This window comes from Vulpes lagopus, chromosome 2, assembly GCF_018345385.1.
Source record: "Vulpes lagopus strain Blue_001 chromosome 2, ASM1834538v1, whole genome shotgun sequence".
In the NCBI taxonomy this organism is placed as follows: Eukaryota; Metazoa; Chordata; class Mammalia; order Carnivora; family Canidae; genus Vulpes; species Vulpes lagopus.
Genome location: NC_054825.1, coordinates 178,654,774 through 178,677,524, shown reverse-complemented (window position 1 = coordinate 178,677,524; position 22,751 = coordinate 178,654,774).

Sequence of the window (22,751 nt, the reverse complement as noted above, 5' to 3'; positions counted from 1 at the left end):
AATTCACATATCTGAAAAGTACAGGCATAGAGTGGCAGGTAGAGCTGTATCCGAGCCCTCAAATGATTTGCACTCATTCTCTTCAAAATTTGCCTCTATTCTCTTCTATACTGTTTAATGTCAGTTCCTTCTGATGCCGATACAATGCCAGCAGCCCCACATCTACCTTTTTATGGTTTCAAGTCTGATAAATACTCAGGAGTTTATTTTCCAGTAGCTTCTGCGTAGGTTCATACTCTTGGACCAACATCTCCCTCTTGATATAATGAAATGATTACTGTAGCCAAGAGATATAATTATGCTGCTTGGCTAGATTTGGCTTGCATGGTAACCCCTAAACCAATCACCTAAATCTATTAAGATTTGGTAGTAGTCTGACTAGTTCAACCAGTGTCACACGGTCCATCTCTGAACTGGATGGAACCCCACTGAACCACATGCCCTATGAGAATGGGGAGAGAAATAGTCTCCATCGGAAATTCTAGGTACTTATCAGAAGCAGCAAATGGACTCTGAGTAGAAAAACAATAACAACAAAAATAAAAAAAATGGCTTCCAATACAACTGAAACAATCAGTGTATTTCAATATTATATAACGGAGACACTCTCACAGAAATTAAGGGTGGGTCTCATACATAATTCAGAATATTGTAGATTTTGAGGGTTGGGAGGTACATCAGATGTCATAAAATCAATTCCAAATTCTGACAAGTTGCAGCTGAATTTTAACTTGGTAGTTGAGTTGAAAGAGTATATGGAGGAGTGCCTGCTGGGTTAGTTGGTGGAGAGTGCAACTCTTGCACCTGGGGTTGTGGGTTTGAGCCTCACACTGGGTGTAGAGATTACATAGAAATAAAATCTTTTTTAAAAAAAACAGCATATGGTACCCTTAGGAGATCCTTGTACAGCCTAGGGTTCAAAATCTATTTCTTGGGTAAGTTAAAAAATGAATGAAAAATATTTACAGAGGTCCTTGGTTCAATCACAGATCTCCTTCTCTCTTAAGGATTTAACAAAATAAAAGGCTCTTTAAAAACAAGAATACACAGACAGGTCTGTTCCAGCTCCAGTAATGGTACAACAGTGAGATTACTAACCCTCCCACAAATAACAAGTATAAACTTTGGACAAATGTAAGAAAAACAACCGTTTTAAGGCACTAAAGAGCAACAAAAAGCAGGAATAAACTGGAAGAGAGACAGCCCTCAAAAAATGGGTGAAATCACATGTCCTCCTATTCTCAAGGATCCTACCAAGTTTTCCAAGCTCAGGATATAGCACCCAGGTAGCAAGTGGATGTCTTACCAGGCTGAAGAGTCAGAGGTTGGCGTTGGGAGCTGCCAACCACAACTGAAAAGGGAGGCAGAGTGGGTCCCTTGTTTCTGTACAATTGCCTTCAAAATCTTAGATGGCTCCTAAACTTCATATGTAAGTAACCGTGCTCCCGGGAGCCAAGCATATAGCAACTGTCGGAAAGCTAAGAGCTGAGCACAGTTTGGCAGCTGCTGGTGCTGGAGAGACAAGTTTGAATTTCAAATCCCACCAAGTTAGAGGAGCTTGTTCAATATTTTGAGCTATCCACTGAAATCTGAGAAGGCCTGCATCTTTTTTAAGAATAAAAACTGTATATTAGGACCAAGGACTATATCCTAGGAGTAATGAAAAATCTGAAATAGACCTGCTGTAATAAACAGCTTAGATGCTTAGAACCAAGCATCAAGATTATGCCCCAATAGTTAACTTCCTATTACAATAAAACCTAACAGTTTTCAGAATAGGATAACAGAATCTAGAGTATCTATAATTTACCATCTACAGAGTTAAATATATAATAAAATATTACTAGACATGCAAAGAAGTAGGGAAATGTAACCAATAATGAAAAGAAAATAATAATTAATAGAGGCAGATCTATAGATGAATCAGATGTTGAATTTAGCAAAGAGTTTTTAAAAACTACTATAAATATATTTAAATTTATAGGAAGTGGCAGCAGAGTGGATCAGTTGGTTAAGCATCCAACACTTGATTTTGGCTCAGGTCATGATCTCAAGGTTGTGAGATCGAGACCCATGTCAAGCTCTGTGCTGGGTATGGAGCTTGCTTGATTCTTCTCCCTATGTCCCTCCCTCCCTCCTGTCATGCATGTGCTCTCTCTCCCTCTTTAATAAGCAAACAAGCTAATAATTAATTAACAGGAAATTACAGAGATTAAAAATGAATAATGATATATTTTAGGAGGGATATGAAAATGCCAAATATCAGCACTATTAGAACTGAAAAACCACAATGGCCAAAATGAAAAGTGTATTGCACGGGCTTAGTATCCAACTGAACAATTGAGAAGAAAAAAAAAATCAGTAAGCTTAAAGACAAACTAGTAGAAATTATCTAAACTGTAACCGAGAGAGAAAGAAGGGTTCTTAAAAAAAAAAAAAAAAATAGAGTCTCAGCAAGCTGTGGAAAATTTAGGCACATTATAATCTAACTATTGAAAACCAAAGGTAAAAAATCTTTAAAACAGAAAAAGAAGGGAGACATATATTATGTGCAAGGAAACAACATAAGAATAACAGCTAATTTCTCACCAGGAATAATGGAGGCCAGATGACATCTGGAACGATATGTTTGTAGTAATGAAGGGAGAGGGGGGACACTGTCAATACTGAATTCTATATCTAGTGAAATATCCTTCAAAAGTGAAGGTAAAATAAAGACATTTACAGCTTAACAGGAAGGGGGGGCAATTTATTGCCATAGACAAGAAATGCTGAAGAGAAATGATACCAGATGGAAATTCGAATCTACAGCAATGAATTAAAAGCACTGGAGATGATAAACACGTGGATAACTATAAAATCATGTTTTCTTTCTTGACTTATTAAAAAACATAAGGCAGATATAACCTGGCTGTGCTTTTCAAGGTATTCACCGGCCCATGAATCAAGCTTTCCACTGTCACTGTGTCTTGAAAATTGTCACTGTCTAGTGTTCCCTAGGTCCACGTCTTCAACTAATAAGGTTACTAACTTTGCTTATATATCTCTATTCCTAAAAGAACAAAATAAAAACCATTCAAAGATGCCCTGGTGCTATGAGATTCCACGATTCTTCAAGAACATGACTACATGGACAGGAACCAAAAGACAACACACAGAGTAAGGATCTCACTTGGACAACTGTCTGCACCACACTCATGTCTTAGAGGTGACTCCATGGGCTAAAGGCCTAGAAGTAGGAGAAATCCAGGGAGTGAGCCAAACCGGATTTCTCAAGAATTTCTAGTGTGGACTCTTCAGGGTCACTCACGTAACACTCAGCATTTTCTGAATACTCACTATGTAGCAAGCATTGCGATTGCACTCCACAGGATGAAGACCCGAAGCAGTCACAGTCTTGTCCTTATCATCAGTCTTACGGGGGGATATGACCACAGATGAGTCTAACAGGAGACAATAACAGTAATATTGATGAAAACAAAATTATAAGAATGATAGCTACCATGACGTGAGCAAGCACTGCGCTAAATGCTTCATATGCACCAACACAACTACCTCCCGAGGGAGGAGTGACTAGTTTCCTCATTTCCACAAATGAGGAAACTGAGGCCCTTGATGTCTCCTGGATGGAATATGCCAAAACTGGAATTTGAAGACCAGTGCTTGACTCTGAGGCCCATTTGCTGATAACTGTAAATTTGGGGGAGGTGCCAATAGAAAATGGTGGGATTTGAGGATGGAGAATGCTTCTTCCCGGAAGTCACAGGAGCCTCCCTGGAGAATGGGCATGTGAATGGCCTTTGGTGGTAAAATATGGACTTGCACAGTCTGGCTTTCATGAGGAAGGAATACATTTTCAGGAGTGTCAGGTTAAGAAGTGCTGCTGGGCACTGAGGACGTGCCAAGCTTTGAACTGGACAGCTCGGAGCCTCGGGACTGCAACAGTTGAGACCCCAAAGGAGACCCCAGCCCCTAGTTTACACAAGAGCAGTTAGGCCCCAAATGAATCATGATAAATGAGAATCAGAGCCCAATTAATCTTTTGGTCTGATGGTAGCCATTTGTGAATAAAAACATGCAGGCATTTTCTTCCCTGCTGTGAAACAAGATTTGTGGAATCTGAATAAACTTGTGGAGTGCAAACAGTTTGGCACAGCCTTTATTCCCCAAAAAAGAAATGACTAAACAAACAAACATGAAGGAAGAGAAGACTGCAAAGCCAAAGGTAGTAATTTAACCATCACTCTCACAAACACCAGCCAACCGGGTCAAATGTCCGCAACCGCAAAATCATGCTAACTTCCAACTCTTATGTTTTCATGTAGATAAATCCAGGAACCCACAGAGGAAACCGGAAGCTATCTGACACCCTCCTGACATTTCCTACGTCACATCAAATGCCAAGTCCTAGCGATATTGGTAAATTTAAAATACTTTCTTTCCATGTATCTACAGATTCCTCCCTCCCTCTCCATCCCTTCTGCCACTGTCCAGCCCCTAGATCTCTGAACGCCACACCTTCCTACATGATTTTCCTGTCCTCGTTTCTTGTTCACTTCCTACTTCCTCCATCCTCTGCTTCTGCCAAGTTGGCCTTCCACAGATGTACAATGATTCCGTTTTCTGTCTGAAACCCCTCAGCAGCTTCTCATTGTGCTCAAGGCAGATTTCATGTCATGACCTATGAGGCCTTCCATGACCTTTTCTTACCTGTTCCTCATGCTACTCTCCACCCACTATCCCAAGACACCCCAAGACCCCTTCAGCTCCCGTTGCACAACCAGTTGTTTCACACCATCATAATGTGCACACATGGTGACTTTTCCCAAGAGAGCCTTTCCTCCCGTGTCCACCTGAAGAGCTGAGCTCTAGCATCACCCCCTCTGAGAAGGCTGCCGCAGGTTATCATCAGTCCTAGAGAAACTTCATTGCATCTTCCTCTCTAGGTGTCTGCTATACCACCAGAGCACATGTCATGCTCTAGCGCAGCTAGCACACATGTCAGCATATGGGCTGATGCTTCCTGAATAAGTGAGTACACTTTATCCTTTGCTTCTTCCTCCTGACCATGCTATATTTTCTTCCCACCCTTGGTAGCTCCAGCATCCCTTTCTGATCACAAGTTACCTCCCATCTGACAGCCTTTGAAAAACACTTCTATCTCCTCTCTCCAGTCAGGCATGAGTTTCCCACAAGGCACACATGTCCTCCCTCTCATTCCTGCTCATCTTCATTTGGTGTCGCTGCTCACAAGTGATGGCAGAGGAAGCATTATCAGGGGTCATGAGTGAGAATTATTGGTGTCAGTCAGTAGAGAACATAGCCTTAAAAAAATGAGCTTTCTGACAACCAGATATTGCTGGAGAATCATGGAAAGAGTTTCTCACGAATTCTTGGAGGTGCCCTGCTCATCTTGTCAGCTCAAACCAATTCAAGTCAACGTATTCCTTCTGTGCCCTTGTGAGGTGTCAAGGATGGGATAAAAAGTTCCTGCCATCCCCAAACTTCCACCCTGAGAAGAAAATAAAATAAAGTAGTATTGCCAAGGTTACTTCAAGGATACCAGTAGCTTTTAATGAAAAGGGGTTCTGTGTTTAATTTTTCAGAAAAATTGAGTTAAAGCTGAATAAACTTATTTGTTCTTGGACTTAGTGAAGCTTTTTAAATGACAATGATAGAGAAATCAGCATTGTGGTAAAATAATAGTTTTCTGACTCTATCCCCCCACAGAAACACTGGCTTTGACCACCCACGAACAATAGTACTTCTGTGGGAGCCTCGGAGACCAGTAGAAGGGTCCCAGCATCATGCTGGAGCAAAAAAATCCAAGAACAGGTGCATTGAAGAGGGTGAGGAGAGCCATTTCACTTTACTCATGTTACCCTTTATTTAAGGCATCATAGTTCAATGCCAAGAGAGGTCTCCTCAGCCCATGATATCTCCCACAGGGGAAGGTGAGAGTGTCTGGCTCTCCCAGCTGTGCAGGATGCTGCCCATGAGGCCCACGTTGTTCTTACTGCAGCCAGAACACTGAGGGGGTCAGCAGAGTTGAATAGTCTGGGGGCAACGAGGAGCAAGGAAAGGTAGGGCCTTACAGGGCTTCAGAGCCCCAACGTGGAATTCAACCAAGGGTCGCAGTTTGTACTAATTGCCTCACAGATTCTACCAAAAAGCCCACCCACAAACTTCAGAGGATGTAGACCCACTTACACAGCCTATGGGCACCACCAGCAGCACTCTGCATGACTCTCCCCCGACCAAGTAGCCAGTGTCCCATGCATGCCCCATAAGAGGTGTGTGTGAGCCTCTGAAGATCACACGTGAGCAGATGAAGACAGCGGCTCAACTTTGCTGGATTGGAAGAAGGTGCAGAAATGTTAATACTTCAGCGCATGCCTCTAAGAAGTCTCTCAGAACCTTGACTCACTTTTTGAGATCTGGAGAATGCAAAAAACCCTAACAGGCTTGATTCTATAACCCTGAGATCATGACCTGAGCCAAAATCAAGTCAGACACTTAGCCAACTGGGCCATCTGGGCACCTCTGTCCTATTACTGATTTCTGTTTCATACCATTATGGTCTGAAGAGATACCTGATATCATCCCAGCCTCCTCAAATTTGTTAACACTTGTTTTGTGTTTTAAAATATAATTTCTGGGATCCCTGGGTGGTGCAGCGGTTTGGCGCCTGCCTTTGGCCCAGGGCGCGATCCTGGAGACCCGGGATAGAGTCCCACGTCGGGCTCCCGGTGCATGGAGCCTGCTTCTCCCTCTGCCTGTGTCTCTGCCTCTCTCTCTCTCTCTGTATGACTATCATAAATAAATTAAAAATAAAAATAAAATAAAATATGATTTCTGCTGGAGAATGTTGCATGAACACAGGAGAGGAATGTGTATTCTGCTGCTGTTGGATGGAATATTCTGTATGTCTGTTAGTTCATTTGGTCTATAGTGATATTCAAGTACTCTCTTTCCTTATCGATTTTCTGTCTGAATGATCTATTTATTGTTGAAAGTGGGGCATTGAAGTCCTCTACTATGATTGTATTGCTAATTATCCCTTCAGTTTTGCTAATATATGCTTTATATATTTAAATGCTTCAATATTGGGTGCATATATATTTATAATTGTTATATATTTTCAATGAATTGACAGCTTTATCTCATGTGACAGTTTCTGATTTAGAATCTATTTGGTCTGGGGGGATCCCTGGGTGGCGCAGCGGTTTGGCGCCTGCCTTTGGCCCAGGGCACGATCCTGGAGACCCGGGATCGAATCCCACATCAGGCTCCTGGTGCATGGAGCCTGCTTCTCCCTCTGCCTGTGTCTCTGCCTCTCTCTCTCTCTGTGACTATCATAAATAAATAAAAATTTAAAAAAAATCTATTTGGTCTGATATAAGTATAGCCACTTCTGCTCTACTGGGTACCATTTGCATGGAATGTATTTTTTCATTCATTCACTTTCATCTATGTGTTTCCTTACAATTAAAGTAAGTCTCTTATAGACAGAATACACTTTTGGACCTTTTTAAAATTCATTCAGTCACTGTATGTCTTTTGATTAGAAAATTTAATCCATTTACATTAAAAGGATTGATGATTAATTATTGATAAGTAAGAGCTTACTATAGCCATTGTGTTCATTGTTCCTTTGCTCTTTCTTTCTCTCTTGCTGTCTTATTTTGTCGTTTGATGAAATTTTGCAGTGGCATGCTTTGTTCCTTTTCTTTTTCTATTTTATATATCTAGTAAAGGGTTTTCTTTTCTGTTTCTTTGTTCTGTAAAGTTGCAGGATACAAAACCAACATACAAAAACCAATTGCACTTCTAAAAATGAATCATCTGAAAAAAAGAAATTTAAAGAACAATCCCATTTATAACATCAGCATCAAAAACAATAAAATACTAAGGAATAAATTTAATCAAGGAAGTGAAAAATCTGTACAATGAAAACTATAGCATAATGATAAAATAAATTAGAGAAAACAAAAATGAATAGAAAGATATCCCATATTCATGGATTGGAAGAATTATTAAGATGTCCATACTTCCAAAAACATCTATAGATTCAGTGCAACCTCTATCAAAATTCCAATGCCATTTTTTACAGAAGTAGAAAAAAATATTCTAAAGTTCATATGGAAGCACAAAATATGCTGAAAGCTAATGCAATCTTGAGCAAGAAGAGCAAAGATACAGGCATCATACAAAAAGCTACATAATCAAAAGGGTATGGTGCTGGCATAAAAACAGACATACAGACCAATGGAACAGAATAGAAAGCCGGGATATAAAATCATTCATGTTTGGTTAACTGATCTTCAGCAAAGGTGCCAAGAACAAACAATGGGAAAAGGATAGTCTATCCCAAAAAAATGGTTCGAGGAAGACTATAAAGAAGAATGGAAACTGGACCCTTAACTCACACCATATATGAAATAAGACCTGAAACCATAAAACTACTGGAAGAGCACTTAGGGAGAACGTCATTGACATTGGTCTGGGTGATGACTTTTTGATATAATCCCAAAAACACAGGCAAAAAAAGCAAAAATAAACGAGTGGGACTATGAACTAAAATTGTCCTACATGGCAAAGAAAACAATCAACAGAGTGAGGAGACGACCTACAGAGTGGGATAAAACACTTGTAAATTATACATTTACTAAGGTGTTAATATCTGAAATATATAAGACACTCAAAAATTCCATAGCAAAAAAAAAAAAAAATCAAACAACAAAGGCTATGAATAGACATTTCTCGAAAAAAAGACAAACAAATGGCCAACCAGTATACAAAAAGGTGCTCAAATCACTAGTCATTTTAGAAGTGCAAACCAAAACCAATGACATATCACTACACATGAGGCTGTTAGAGAAACTCAAAAGGTAAGTGTTGGCAAGAATGTGCAGAAAAAGGAACCCTCCTAACTCTGGGAAACGAACAAGGGGTGGTAGAAAGGGAGGTGGGCGGGGGGATGGGGGCACTGAGGGGGGCACTTGATGGGATGAGCACTGGGTGTTATGCTATATGTTGGCAAATTGAACTCCAATAAAAAAAAAAAGAAAAAAGAAAAAGGAACCTTGTGCACTGTTTGTGGGAATGTAAATTGGTTCAGCCATTATGGAAAATATTACAAAGTTCCTTAAAAATTTAAAAATAAGACTACCATATGATACAGCAATCCCAGTTTTTTGATATATATCCGAAAGAAATAAGTCACTGTCTCCAAAAGATATCTGCACATTGCTGTCACCCCTGTTCAGAATTGCAGCCTTATTCAAATAGCCGTGATGTGGAGACAACAAAGAGTCTAATGAACGATGGATAAAGAAGTGCGACATGTGTATCTAATACACATATATTATATAATTTAATATCATTCAGCTTTTAAAGTGGAGGATATCCTACCATCTGTGATACAGTGTTTGGACCTGAAGCATATTATGCTGAGTGAAACAAGCCTGGCAAAGAAAAACAAATCTTGCGTGATCTCATTTAAATGTGGGATCTAAAAAAATATATATTCTGTATGTTGGCAAATTGAACACCAATAAAAAATAAATTTATTATTAATAAAATTAAAAAATAAAATAAAATAAAATTAAATTAAATTAAAAAATAAAATAAATAAAAAATAAATAAAATAAAATAAAATAAAATAAAATAAAATAAAATAAATAAAAGCAGAGAGTAGAACGGTGGTTGCCAAGGACTGGGGAATGGAGGCGGAATAGGGAGATATTGGTCGAGAGGTGCAGAGTCTCAGTTACGCAGGATGAACGAGTTCTGGAGGCCTAATGTACAGCGTGGTGACTGCAGCCAGAACCACTATGTCATATACTTGAGGCTCGCTAAGAGAGTAGATGCTAAGTGTTTCTCACCACAAAAAAAAGCTAACTATGTAAAACAACAGATATGTAACTTAGCTCGATCGTGGTAACCATGTCAGGATTTGTCCATACATCGGAACATCGCATGGTGATCCTAAGTATATGCAGTTTGTGACTGTCCATTCTAATTCAATAAAGCTGGAAAAAAATGCCAGTGGCTACTGTGAGTCTCTATGAGAGGGTCCAGTTTGTGGTGTTCTCCTGTCTCATGAACACGGAAAGTCATCTGGGGACCGTGTCGTCACCAAATACCCGGCAAGGATCACGGCTGTAGGTCACCGCGACACAAGAGCCCGGGGCACTAACCGCAGAAGAGGCTCGGCGGAGGGAAGCGGCCGGCAGGTGCCTGTGCAGGGCGGCTCGCACCAAGCGGTGTCCAACCATCCGGGCTGAGCAAGAGGTGAAAGGTATCCAGACCCACGTAAGGACTCGCACCGCAGCCCGGAGGTGGGAAGCGCCGCTGTGGGGCTGGAGAAGCACCAGCCGCTCCGCACGCGGCCGTGTAGTCTCAGGGTCCAGTCAGGGAGGCGAACTCAACAGGCAGTGGGGACCGGCCACAGGGGAGTTAGAGTTTCATCGTCGCCTTGTCGCGCCCAATGCCGCAGAGTGGATCACATGCATTCATCTATTATTTTGTCAAGAATTATTTATTTGTCTATTTGTTGCATTGATTTATAGCACGTGAGCCGGGCAGGGGCAAAGGGAGAGGGGGAGAATGTCAAGCAGATTCCCGGCTGAGCACGGGGCCGGCCCAGGGCTGGAGCTCACGACCCTGCCGTCGCCGCCTGAGCCAAAATCACGTCAGGGGCTTCTCCAGTTGCACCGCCCAGGCTGCCCTCGTTCACCGTCTCACTCGGCCCCCACCTGTGAGCATCTGCAAGGTGTGCAGCTGCAGGGAGGGCGGAGGTGGGGCAGCCCGTGGGGGAGGCTGGGGACCGGCACTGGCCGGAGGTTCCGTGTGACAAGGAGTCGGGCCACCGCGGACCTGCACGGCTGCCCCGAAGCCTGTCCTACCAGCGCCACAGCCGCGGCCTCCCAGGCGCCTCGAGCCCGCGACGGCCGGACGGGCCCCCACCGTCTGGCACATGGGCTGGGATAAGATTCGGGCAGTGGCTCATTGTCACCGAGGGGACCACCTGTTGAGATAAGTGAGCGCAGACTTGCCTGAGAGTGAAGAGGCCTGGGGGGGCAGAGGGGACAGAGCGGGGGGGGCCCGCGGGCGCCCCGGGTGATGGCAGGAGTGCCCACGGCCAGCCGCGGCCCACAGGTCATCAAGGCGGGTCGCCGGCCAAGGACGCTAAGGCTGCCCCAGGGGCCAACGGCTCCTTGGGCCCAGCGTGGCCACCAGCACCCCCCGAGCGCCACCAGGGCTCCCCACGGATGCCCGGGGCCCGAGGCGGACCCCTGGGGCTGCAGCAGCACTCGAGGAAGCCCCAGGCCGCTGGGCTGAGCTCCAGAGGGAAGGCGGCCTTCGGCCTCGCACCTGTGCCCTGGGGGAGGCTGCGCCTACACCCCTCCTGCTCCCCACGGCCCCGCTGGCCACCCCCTGTGCCAACAGAGCCTGCGCTGCCTTCGGAGACCAGCTCAGGTCCTGCAGCTCTTGGAGCGCACCCGGGTTCCGCAGCTCAGAGCTGACCGCGAGCAGTCCACACAGCGACGGGTCCCCTCGACCCCCGGGTTGGCCCATGTGGGGTGTCTCAGACTAGAACCAGCCGCCTGGCCCTGCTCCTCCAGCCTCCTATGTTGGACCTGGATCCTGCGTGGACACGAAGTACAAAGCTCTGATCCTGAATGAGAGCATCCTCCCGCCACCTGTCATCATGAGATGGCCTTGGCGGTCCCCAGAGGAACGTCTCCTTGGCCTTGGGAGCGGTGCCCTTCGGGAGCATTTTGGAATCTCACCCATCAGAAGCTGGAGGAAACGATTGTTTTTCATCATAAGCAAAGTATCGGTGGCTGTGGAATTGTTTAACGGCTACAACTGTGGTTTGGCCCCAACTGTCTGATATCCCTGGGCAAGTTCATCTCCAGGGCCCCCTTTTCTAATCTGCACAACGGGGCTCTAGCTGGAGGTGACCACGTCCTGTTTTAGTGCTCTGTGGCCAACGAAGCCCATATACCCCCTTCTCCATCCTGCTTTTCTCTGTTTAGCTTTTTTTTTTTAGGATTTTATTTATTTGGGAGAGAGAGAGAGAGCACATGAGCAGGGGGCTGCAGAGGGAGAGGGAGAAGCAGACTCCCCGCTAAGCGGGCAGCCCGATCTGAGGCTTGATCCCAAGACCCCAGGACCCCAGGATCACGATCTGAGCCAAGGCAGGTGACTAACTGAGCCACCCAGGCCCCCCTCTCTGTTTAACATTTTTGTTCCAGTGTCCAGTTGATGACTGGCCATCACATATAGATTCCAAGGAGATAACACATTTGGAAGAAGATAGGCGTTGACCTCCTCCGGCAAAGCGTTCCCACGCTCTCCGCCTAGGCCGGAGGTCTCCCCTTCTCCCCAGGTCACTGGAATAAATGTGGTTACACACACATAACACCCTGGGCTGTGCGTGTGGCAGGCACAGTGGACCACGGCCTTGCACTCCCTTCCTTCGATGGCTGGCGAAACCCCTTCGGGTTTGGGCAGTTTTCCTTTGCAGGACAGCTGGGGCAGACGTGGATTCCAAACCTTCCTGCACAGATTTCGTCCTAAAGCATTTGCTTTCCAAGCAAGGCCTTAACGCTCAAGATGATTGCCCTCAGCTCAGAGTTGGCTCTCAGCCTGGACTTTGTCTCTCTCACTGTAGGTTTTCTGAAATCCACAGCAATTATTCTCAAAAACAAAAACAAACAAACAAAAAAAAACCCTGCAGTTGTTCATTCTTCCTTCCACCAAAGTCCTATGGTTATAAAAGGGGTTTGAGAATGGGCAGCACCGTGACGCACCAACCCCCGACGGCCAACCTAAGTCACCTGCTAGGTTTGACCAGAGGAAGATCGCCACCCCCAGCCTCCAGGTCCCGGAGGATCTAGAAGGCTCTTTGCAGCATTCACGCGTCCTTCCCCTGTTGTACTCCACTCTCCCTCTTGGAGCTCTCCCCTCGATAACCCAGGCCTGAGCCAATCACTATATCCTAGTTTTGGCTACAGAAATGTGTTCAGCAGCGAGCACACCACCCAGCTGGAGCCACGGTGATATTATGGCTCTGTACAGGTAAACGCAATGGTATTTTGTCTAAAAAAGGTCACCTGCCTCTCCCTGCCTTTGGAGCATCTCCTTAAAAACATAATAGATAGGTCCGATCTTGTCAGCTAAATAAGCCCAGTCTCTAGACCGTAGTACCAGGTCACAGGCCTTCTGACTATGTGAACTATAAACAAATTCCCCCAAAATTGACTCGGGAGTCCCCTAAAGGTGTGCAGAAGGCTGTCACAAGGTATATGCACTTGTTTCTCAAGGAAACAAAAGAATCGTTCATTTTTATTTTATCCTTCACTGGGTAAACTGTGCAAAAATCTGTCCAGATGTGTGGTCTTGCATGGACTATACCTAAGTGCATGTAAGTTCATGCATAGTCAAGAAAAAGTCAGGTTTAATCAAAACAGTACGGTCTTGGCACAAAAACACACAAGTGTATTAATGGGACAGAATAGAAATCCCGGGAATAAGCATACATGGATGTGGTGAGCTGATCCAAGACGGAGGAAGCGGGGATCCCTGGGTGGCGCAGCGGTTTGGCGCCTGCCTTTGGCCCAGGGCGCGATCCTGGAGACCCGGGATCGAATCCCACATCAGGCTCCCGGTGCATGGAGCCTGCTTCTCCCTCTGCCTCTCTCTCTCTCTCTCTCTCTCTCTCTCTCTCTCTCTCTGTGACTATCATAAATAAATAAAAATTAAAAAGAAAATTAAAAAAAAAAAAGACGGAGGAAGCAAGAATATACAGCGAGGAAAAGACCATCTCTCCCATAAACGGTGCTAAGAAAGCTGGGCAGCTGCATGCAAAGGAGTGAAACCGGACCACGTCCTTACTCATACACAAAAATAGATTCGAAATGGATTAAAGGCCCAAATGTGATACCTCAAACCATAAAACCCCCGGAAGGAAACACAGGCAGTAATTTCTTTGCTATCAGCCATAGTAATGGTTTTCTAGATCTGTCTCCTGAGGCGAAGGAAACAAAAGCAAAAATTAAATTATCGGGACTACAGCAAAATAAAAAGCTTTTGCTCAGTGAATGCAACCTAATAACGGGAGAAGATATATGCAAATTATTTTTGATAAGAAGTTCATCTCGGGCAGCCCCGGGGCTCGGCGGTTTAGCGCCGCCTTCAGCCCGGGGCGTGATCCTGGAGACCCGGGATCGAGTCCCGCGTCGGGCTCCCTGCATGGAGCCTGCTTCTCCCTCTGCCTGTGTCTCCCCCTCTCTCTCTCTCTGTGTCTCTCATGAATAAATAAATAAAATATTAAAAAAAAAGTTAATCTCATATTTAACACACTTATACAACTTAACACCAAAAAAAAAAAAAGGAATAATCCAATTTAAAAATAGGCAGAAAATAAAAAAAAATAAAAAAAAATAAAAAATAAAAATAGGCAGAAGACCTATTGAAAAAGAGACTAAGTGAGGTTTTTTTCTCCCCCCCCCCCCTTGTCTGTTGGCAGGGAGTGGGGAGGGGGACTCTTTGTTAGAAGGATTTTTAGATTCCCCAGTAGCCCTTTTGCTGGAAAAGCTGGCACAAGGCTCTCCCTCTTCTCCGGATCTGAATCTGGAAGGATGAGCTGCAGTCGTTTCCACACCCTGACGGGAGAAGCTGCCTGGGAAGGAGCCAGCGCCACGGAACCTGAGCCAGGAATCCGGGGGGAAGAAGCAAGACCATGATCTTACCTGAATCCCTGGGTCCGGCCGTGTCTGACTATCCCTGAATTTTGCTATTTCGTAAACCAAAATAGTCCCTTGTTCCTTGAGTAAATTTGGTCCAGTTTTCTCTCTCTTGCTGCAGAAAGCGTCCTCGCTGATATAACGCCCAGTTATAAGCATTTTAAGTGTTTTCCCACATCCTGAAATAGAGCCGCGTTCTAATAAACACCCGAGGCCCCGAGTCAGCAAGGCCTTCACCTCCTGCTCAAATCCGCCAGACGACGCTCACACCCAGCGAGGGGGTCTCGTGGCCCGGCAGGCAGCCCACTCCGTCCCCGCGCGGCCTTATCCCCCTACGAGCCCTTCCTCGCGCCCCCTGTCTTCCTCCATCAAGCCAAACGTGGGACCACAGATAACACGAGCGCGCCGCTCTTCCTTCAAGGGCTCCTAAAGCAAAGGCAGGTCTCGCGTTTCCCTAAATCAACACACTCTGCCCAGGCTGAATGCACTGTGTGTGCACCTGGTACACAATCATCCTTTATTTAAAGCCGAATCAATAAATGGGCAGTGACTCCTTTAACGAAGGCCAATGAGACCTCGTGTTGCCTTAGGATGGTGCTGCCGGTCTCAGCGCCCTACAGGTGGCATCCTACAGGCGCACCGGGCCTGCGGCCTTGGGCTGTGCTGGGCGATTGCCTGGAACACCGTGGCTCAAGGATGGAACAGAAGATGTTGGAAGATTGTGCTTTGTGTGGGAGGCCGGAGGGCACTGGTCTCCGTCCTAGTCCAAGCACAGAGAAGCTCCCAAGCGGGCCCAACGCACCCGCTGTTCAACACACCAGGGGCTGTGCAGAGGTGGAGCAGCTGCCCTGGGCCTCTGTGCATTAAGGAAAGAGGAAAATCAAAAAGGGTTTATTTTTTTTTTCCAAAAAGGGTTTCATTGATGACGAATACAAGCTTCCGAGTCCGATTGATTTACTCTTTGAGCTTGAGCCAGAACGCAACCTCTCCCCACCCGCTCCTTCATGGGGGAAACTACTACCTGCTCCGGGTGTACGGGTACTCAGGCCCTCGGACCGTTATCCGGCTCACCACGTCGGAAAAAATACTAGTGTTAGTTGTTCCAATAGCATCACCATTACTGTCATTACTTCTGGCTTCGTGCGGTTTCTGGCCCAGCAAGCGCCCCTCTCGGGGCATGAGTTTAACGGCCCACCTGTGGGAGAAGAAGAAAATACTGCCAGCGACTCCGAAGACGTGTCTGCAACGCTCTTGAGGTTGTGTCTTACTTTTTGTTCCCCCTAAGGAACATCCTGAGCTGATCCCGGAGGGCGGTCAGGAGGGCCGACATCAAGCCCTTCCTAACACGCACAACCCAACAGAGATGGGGGATCCTCGGAAATGGGATCATCGAGGTCAGAGGAAGACAGAGGCCTCGAGACGACTGTACACCTGTGGCCCCTTCAAGGGCGCTAAGGGACGGTCGTCCCGTGAGACCCTCATCCACGCGTAGTGTCTTCTCCAAGGTGGCCCCACGGTGGGACGGGGGGTGGAGGAGCAGAGTCCCAGTGCAACCGCTAAGCAGCCGGGAGACCCTGGGCGAGCCGCCGCACATCTTCCTGCCTTGGGCCTGTTGCCCGAGCAGCACTTGTGTCTGTGGTGCCCGTTGGCCGCCACGGCCAGGACTCGTGCCCAGCGGCACCCGTCTGCCCCGGGGGAGCAGCCTCCTAGCAGCAGAGGACTCCACAGTCCCCTCTGGCCGGGTTACCCCAGGCTTCGGGTCGCCCGCGGGGTCCTCAGAGCTTCCCCACGGCCACCTGGACGGGCCCACACGTCTGAAGACGTCCACTCCATCTGGTGGACTCGTTTGCCTTGACGTGGTGGGGACAGCGGAGAAAACGGGAGCAGAAGTAGGGGTAGTTCTGTTTGGAGGGTGTCGCCCGACAGGAGACATCCCAAGCACCAACTGATAGGCCGTTGGCTGATGTCGTAACTGCTGTCCCTAGAGTGGTCACTACAATAGCACAATTATGCTAAATAGTGTGTAAAAAAGAGAGCTAGAGAGCGCTCGAGCAATGGAACACCCTCGCGACATGAGCCCGCGGGTCCCTGTGCTGAGATAACTGACGCCAGGACCTCCGAGCCAGGCTCGAGGCAGGTCGCTGTCTGCGCGGGGCCGCGCCCGGGGCCCCCTCGCCGGCGCAGGCCGTGTCGCCCGGCTCCGTGTATCGGGGGTACCCTTAGGCCTCACACTCACTTGGTACAGACGATGCGAGCTGGAGTAAGAAAAGCACAGATTCCTTCGGGTGACGGGAAAATGCTCGGAAAAAACAAAAAGTCTTTTTTTTTTTTTTTTTTAAATATATTTGGTTTTTGTCCTCAAGTTTTTGTGCTGGCACAGAGCTTCTTTCTTTTTTTTTTTTCAATTTTTTCATTTATGATAGTCACACACACACAGAGAGAGGCAGAGACACAGGCAGAGGGAGAAGCAGGACACAGGCAGAGGGAGAAGCAGGCTCCATGCACCGGGAGCCCGACATGGGATTCGATCCCGGGTCTCCAGGATCGCGCCCCGGGCCAAAGGCAGGCGCCAAACCGCTGCGCCACCCAGGGATCCCCAAAAAGTCTTTAAATAAGATGCTGCCTTTGGCTTTTCGGGTAATACACGCGACCCTGGGGCACCTGCTGCCATCGCTGCCTTCTTCCCGTACAGAGTTTAATTCTCAGTAAAAGAACATACTAGATCCTAAATGATCTTCCCTGTCCCACCCTCGAGTCACTCAAAGACCAACTTCCCGTTCTTCCCATTCTTCTCCTTGAGTCCAATAAAGGGAAGCGCCAGGGCTGCAGTGCCCCCCCACCCCCCCCCACCCCCAAATCCCAGGCATCCGCCCTTGGGGCTTTTCCTGTGCTTGTTAATCGGCCCTCCTGGGGCTTCCCCTTCCTCCGCTGGGAGAGCGCGGACTCCCCTCCGGGTGCTGGGTGCTGGGTGCTGGGTGCTGGGGCTTCTCATGGAGGCTGCAGCCCATTCACTTAACTCGGCAGCGAGCTGTCTTTTCCAGAAACAACCGTTTCGTTCAAGTGGAGTAAACGGTGAGGGCAAGGGGCAAATACATCCTCCCCGTACACACCGCGGCCTCCACGCTGAGGAACGCAGAAGCAGCGGGCCCTGGCCCTGGGCCCTCCGACTCCTCGTCCCTGCACTATCATCGTCCCGGGTCCCTCCAGCAGCCTGAAACCCGTTTCTTCCTTAGGACCCCAAGGGACTTCTGAGCTCTGAAAGGCCAGATCCCAAAACCCTCAAGCCAGACAGAGTCCCCCTGACCCATGGGGGCACATCGCGTGCTTTGAATTGCATGTACCGGCCCCGACTAGAGGCAAGGGCCCTGGAGTCCGCTCGGGTCTGTTTCCTGCACCCCACGCTCACTTGGTGGCCACCTGCACACACGAACGGCAGAGCAGAGCTCTATGCCCACGTGACGTTCGTGGCCCGATTCTTTCCTGTAAACCTGGGCCCCGGAGCCAGAGATCCGCAACTCTAGCCCGTCATTAAAATACATCGTGGCTTTAAAAATACCCCGATCCCAAGGCGCTTCTTTACCATTTATTATTGCTTTGACCAATCCAAACAAAACACTCTTAGCATGGACATAAACACGTATACAGAGAGACAAAATGTCAATATTTTGAAAATGATTCAAAATGTCTGAATCTATTTTGTCTATTTTGTCCAACTGCACCTCTTTTCTTCTTTGCCTGTTGCCCTTCTGATGTTTTCACCCATTTCTCCTTTCCCGCCAGCCCCTCCGGCGGCCACCGACGTGTTCTCTGCATCCATGAGCTCCTTCGTGGCCGTGGTCGTTGCTTGTTTTTGTCTTAGATTCCAAAGATAAGCGACGCCGTGCGGGGTACGTGTTTGTCTGCAGACTTCACAAGGCGCAGTGCCCCGGGGGCCCAGCTGTCGCGGGGCAAGACTCCATCCCTGTGGCCGGCGTTGGGCCGTCCCTGAATCCGCTCACCCGCTGACGGGCCCCGGGTCGCTTTCTAGAACTCGGCTACTGCAAGTAACGCCGCAACGAACGCGAGGGTGCATGTAGCTTGTTTAGTTGCTCTTTTCCTTTTTTTTTTTTCAGACACATTCCCAAAAGTGGAATTGCAGGATCACACAGTACCTCTTTTTTGTTTTTGTTTTTTTTTAATTTTTTGACCTGGACTCTACTGTGTTCCAACAGGGCTGCACCAGTTTGCGTTCCCGCAACAAGGCACAAGGTCCCTTTTCTTCCACGTGCTTGCCAACTCCTGCAATTTCTCTGTCTTTTTGGTAACAGTCATCCTAACAGCAGCGAGGTGATAGCACATTGTGGTTCTCATTTGCATTTTTCTTATGATGAGTGTTGTTGAGCATCTTTTCACGTAGCTGGGGCTACCTGGACGTCTTCTTTGGGAAAATGTCCATCTATTCAGAGCTTCTGCCCAATTTTATTTTATTTATTTATTTATTTATTTATTTATCTATTTATTTATTTATTTATGATAGAGAGAGAAGCAGAGACACAGGCAGAGGGAGGAGCAGGCTCCATGCAGGGAGCCCGACGCGGGACTCGATCCCAGGACTCCAGGATCCGGCCCCGGGCCAAAGGCAGGCGCCAAACCGCTGAGCCACCCAGGGATCCCCTTTCTGCCCAATTTTAACTGAATTATTTGTTTGGCTATGGAGTTGTATAAGTTCTTTATATATTTTAGATATTAGCCCCGCTTCAGATATGTAATTCGTAAATATTTCTCTCATTCAGTTAGGTCAACTTCATCTTGCTATGGTCTCCTCGGCTGTGCGGAGCTTGTCACTGCTCCACTTACTCATCTTTGCTTCTGTCGCTTTTACTTTGGTTTCAAATTCAAGAAAAATCACCTCCAAGACTGATACTGAGTTGCTGACTGCCTATGAAGAGCTTCATTGCTCCGGTCTTAGGTTCAAGTCTTTAAGACATTTTTTAGAATTAGTTTCAGAGGTAGAATTTAGCGATTCCTCAGGTTGCATACAACACCCAGTGCTCATCACATCCGGCGCCCTCCTTCATGCCCATCGGCCAGTTATCCCTCCCCCCCACTCCCCTCCCCTCCAGCGACCCCCAGTTTGTTTCCTGGAGTTCAGCGTCTCTTGTGGTTTGCCTCCCCCTCAATTTTCATCTTATTTTGTTTTTCCTTCCTTTCCCCTGTGATCATCTGTTTTGTTTCTTAAGTTCCATATGTGAGTGAAACCATATGGTATTTGTCTTTCTCTGACTCGCTTATTTCACTCAACACAATAACCTTTAGTTCCATCCACGTTGTTGCAAATGGCGAGATTTCATCCTTTTTAATGGCTGAGTTATATCCCATTATATGTGTGTGTGTGTAATATCTGATGTGTGTATATATATTACTATATTATGTAATATATAATTATATATAATATAATATATTAATAGGTTATATATTATATTAATATATAATTATTATAATATAATATATTATTATAATATGTTATTATAATATATAATATAATATATTAATATAATATATTGTTATAATATATTGTTATAATATAATATATAATATAATGTATTTATATTAATTTAATATGTTAATATTATATTTATTATACTTAATATATTAGTATATCAGTATATATTAATATACGATTATGTTATATTAATATATAATTATATTAATTGTATTAATCACATATTAATTATATAGTATATATAGTATATATATATCCTGAATCTGTACATTGCTTAGGGTAGTATGGACATTTTAACAATATTGACTCTTCTACTCGGTGAACATGGACTATCTTTCCATTTATTTGTATCTTATTTAATTCCTTTCATTAATGTTTCACAGTTTGCTATGTATAGGGTTTCCACCTCCATGTTACACATATTTATGGGTATTTTATTCTTTTTGATGCTCTTTAAATGGAATTGTTTGCTTCTCTGATAGTTTGTTATTAGTGTATAGAAACACAATAGACTTTTGTGTATTTATTTTGTATCTTGTAATTTTACTGGATTCATCAGTTCTAAGAGTTTTTTGATGGAGTCTTTAGGCTTGTCTGTAAGTAATGTCCTCTGCGAATAGTGACATTTTACTTCTTTCTTTTCAACTTGGATGCCTTTTATTTCTTTTTCTTGACTAAATACTCTGGCTAGGACTTCCAGATACTTTCAATGTTGAATAGAAGGTGGACGGGCACTGAGGGGGGCACTTGACGGGATGAGCACTGGGTGTCATTCTGTATGTTGGCAAATTGAACACCAATAAAAAATAAATTTATTATTAAAAAAAAAAGAAGTGGCAAGAGCAGACATCATTGTCTAGTTTCAGATCAAACCTTTGAGGAAAGGCTTTCAGCTTTTAACTGGTGAGTTTGATGTTAGCTGTGGGCTTGCCGTATATGATCTTTAATATGTTAAGGTACATTTCCTCTATATTCACTTTGTTGACAGTTTTTAACATAAATGGATATTGAATTTTGTCAAATGCTTTTTATGCACCTGTTGAGATAATCATGGGTTTTATCTTTCATTTTGTTAATGTGGTGTATCAGATTGATGGATTTGTGGATGTTGAAACATCTTTGCATCCCTGAAATAAATCCCATTTAATCATGCTGTATGATCCTTTTAATGTATTGTTGAATTTAGTCTTGGTATCAGGGTAATGCTAGACTCATAAAATGAGTTTGGAAGAGTTCCCTCCTCTTCTAATTTTTTGAAGACTTTGAGAAAGATTGGCACTAATTATTTTTGAACGTTTTATAAAATTCAACAACGAAGCCATCTGATCATAGACTTTTGTTTGTTGGGAGATATTTCATTACTAATTTCTTAGTAATAACTTTTCTGTTCAGATTTTATATTTCATTATAATTCAGACTTGGTAGGTAGGTAGGTAGGTTGTATGTTTCTAGGAACTTACCCATTTCTTCCAGGTTGTCCAATTTGTTGGCTTATAATTGTTCATAATAGTTTCTTATGATCCTTTGTATTTCTGTAGCATCAGTTGGAATGTCTCCTCTTTCATTTCTGATTTTATTTATTTGAATTTCCCTTTTTTTTCTTGGTGGCTTCTGTACCATTTAAATTAGTTTTAAAACCATTAATGCCTGGAGGTGAGCTCAGGCAGTTTTTAAAGCTCAGCATGTGATTTTAGTGGTTATCAAGTTTGAAAGACTGGTCTGGGGTTATAGTTTCCAGTAGTGGCTACATATTGGAATTGCCCAGAGATCATTTAAAAATTATTACTCATAGGAATACGTGAGACTCATCAAGTCACAATCTCTGCGAGTGGGTTGGGTTTTTGAAGCTCTCAGATGATTCTAATGAGGACAGATTTGTGAACCACTTGTCTAGGCAAATCCCTTCAGGAAATGTATAGAGAAACCTCATGGTGATGCCCCTCAGTTGCCAACTTTAGGAAAATAACTCTCCTACCTATTGACAAATGTCCATTCTTATAAAATCCACTGAACTTAATTCTTCCCTAATAATTATCTCCTTTAAGCTTTATTGAGAAGTAATTTATAAATATAATTGTTTATGTTTAAAGCACACAACATGATGATTTGACATACATACACATTCCCAAATTATTACCAAGATTAAGATAATTAACACATCCGCCACCTCACATACTTAACATAGTTAGCTCTTTTGTGTGTTGAGACTGATTAAGACCTATTCCCAGTAAATTTTAAGTGTACAATATCTTATTATTAACTACAATCAGTGTGCTGCGCATTCGATTCTCAGAACTTGTTCTTTTAACTGAAAATTTGTACCTTTTGGCTTAAGTCACCCTATTTCCTCCCTAGCCCAGTATCAGGCAACCACTGTTCTACTCTCTATTTCTCTATGAAACTGGCTTTTTATTTTTTTTTTTTAAGATTCCAAATATAAGTAATACCATATGGTATTTGTTGACATTTTCTGTCTGGCTTATTTTAGCATAATTCGTCTGGCTCATTCT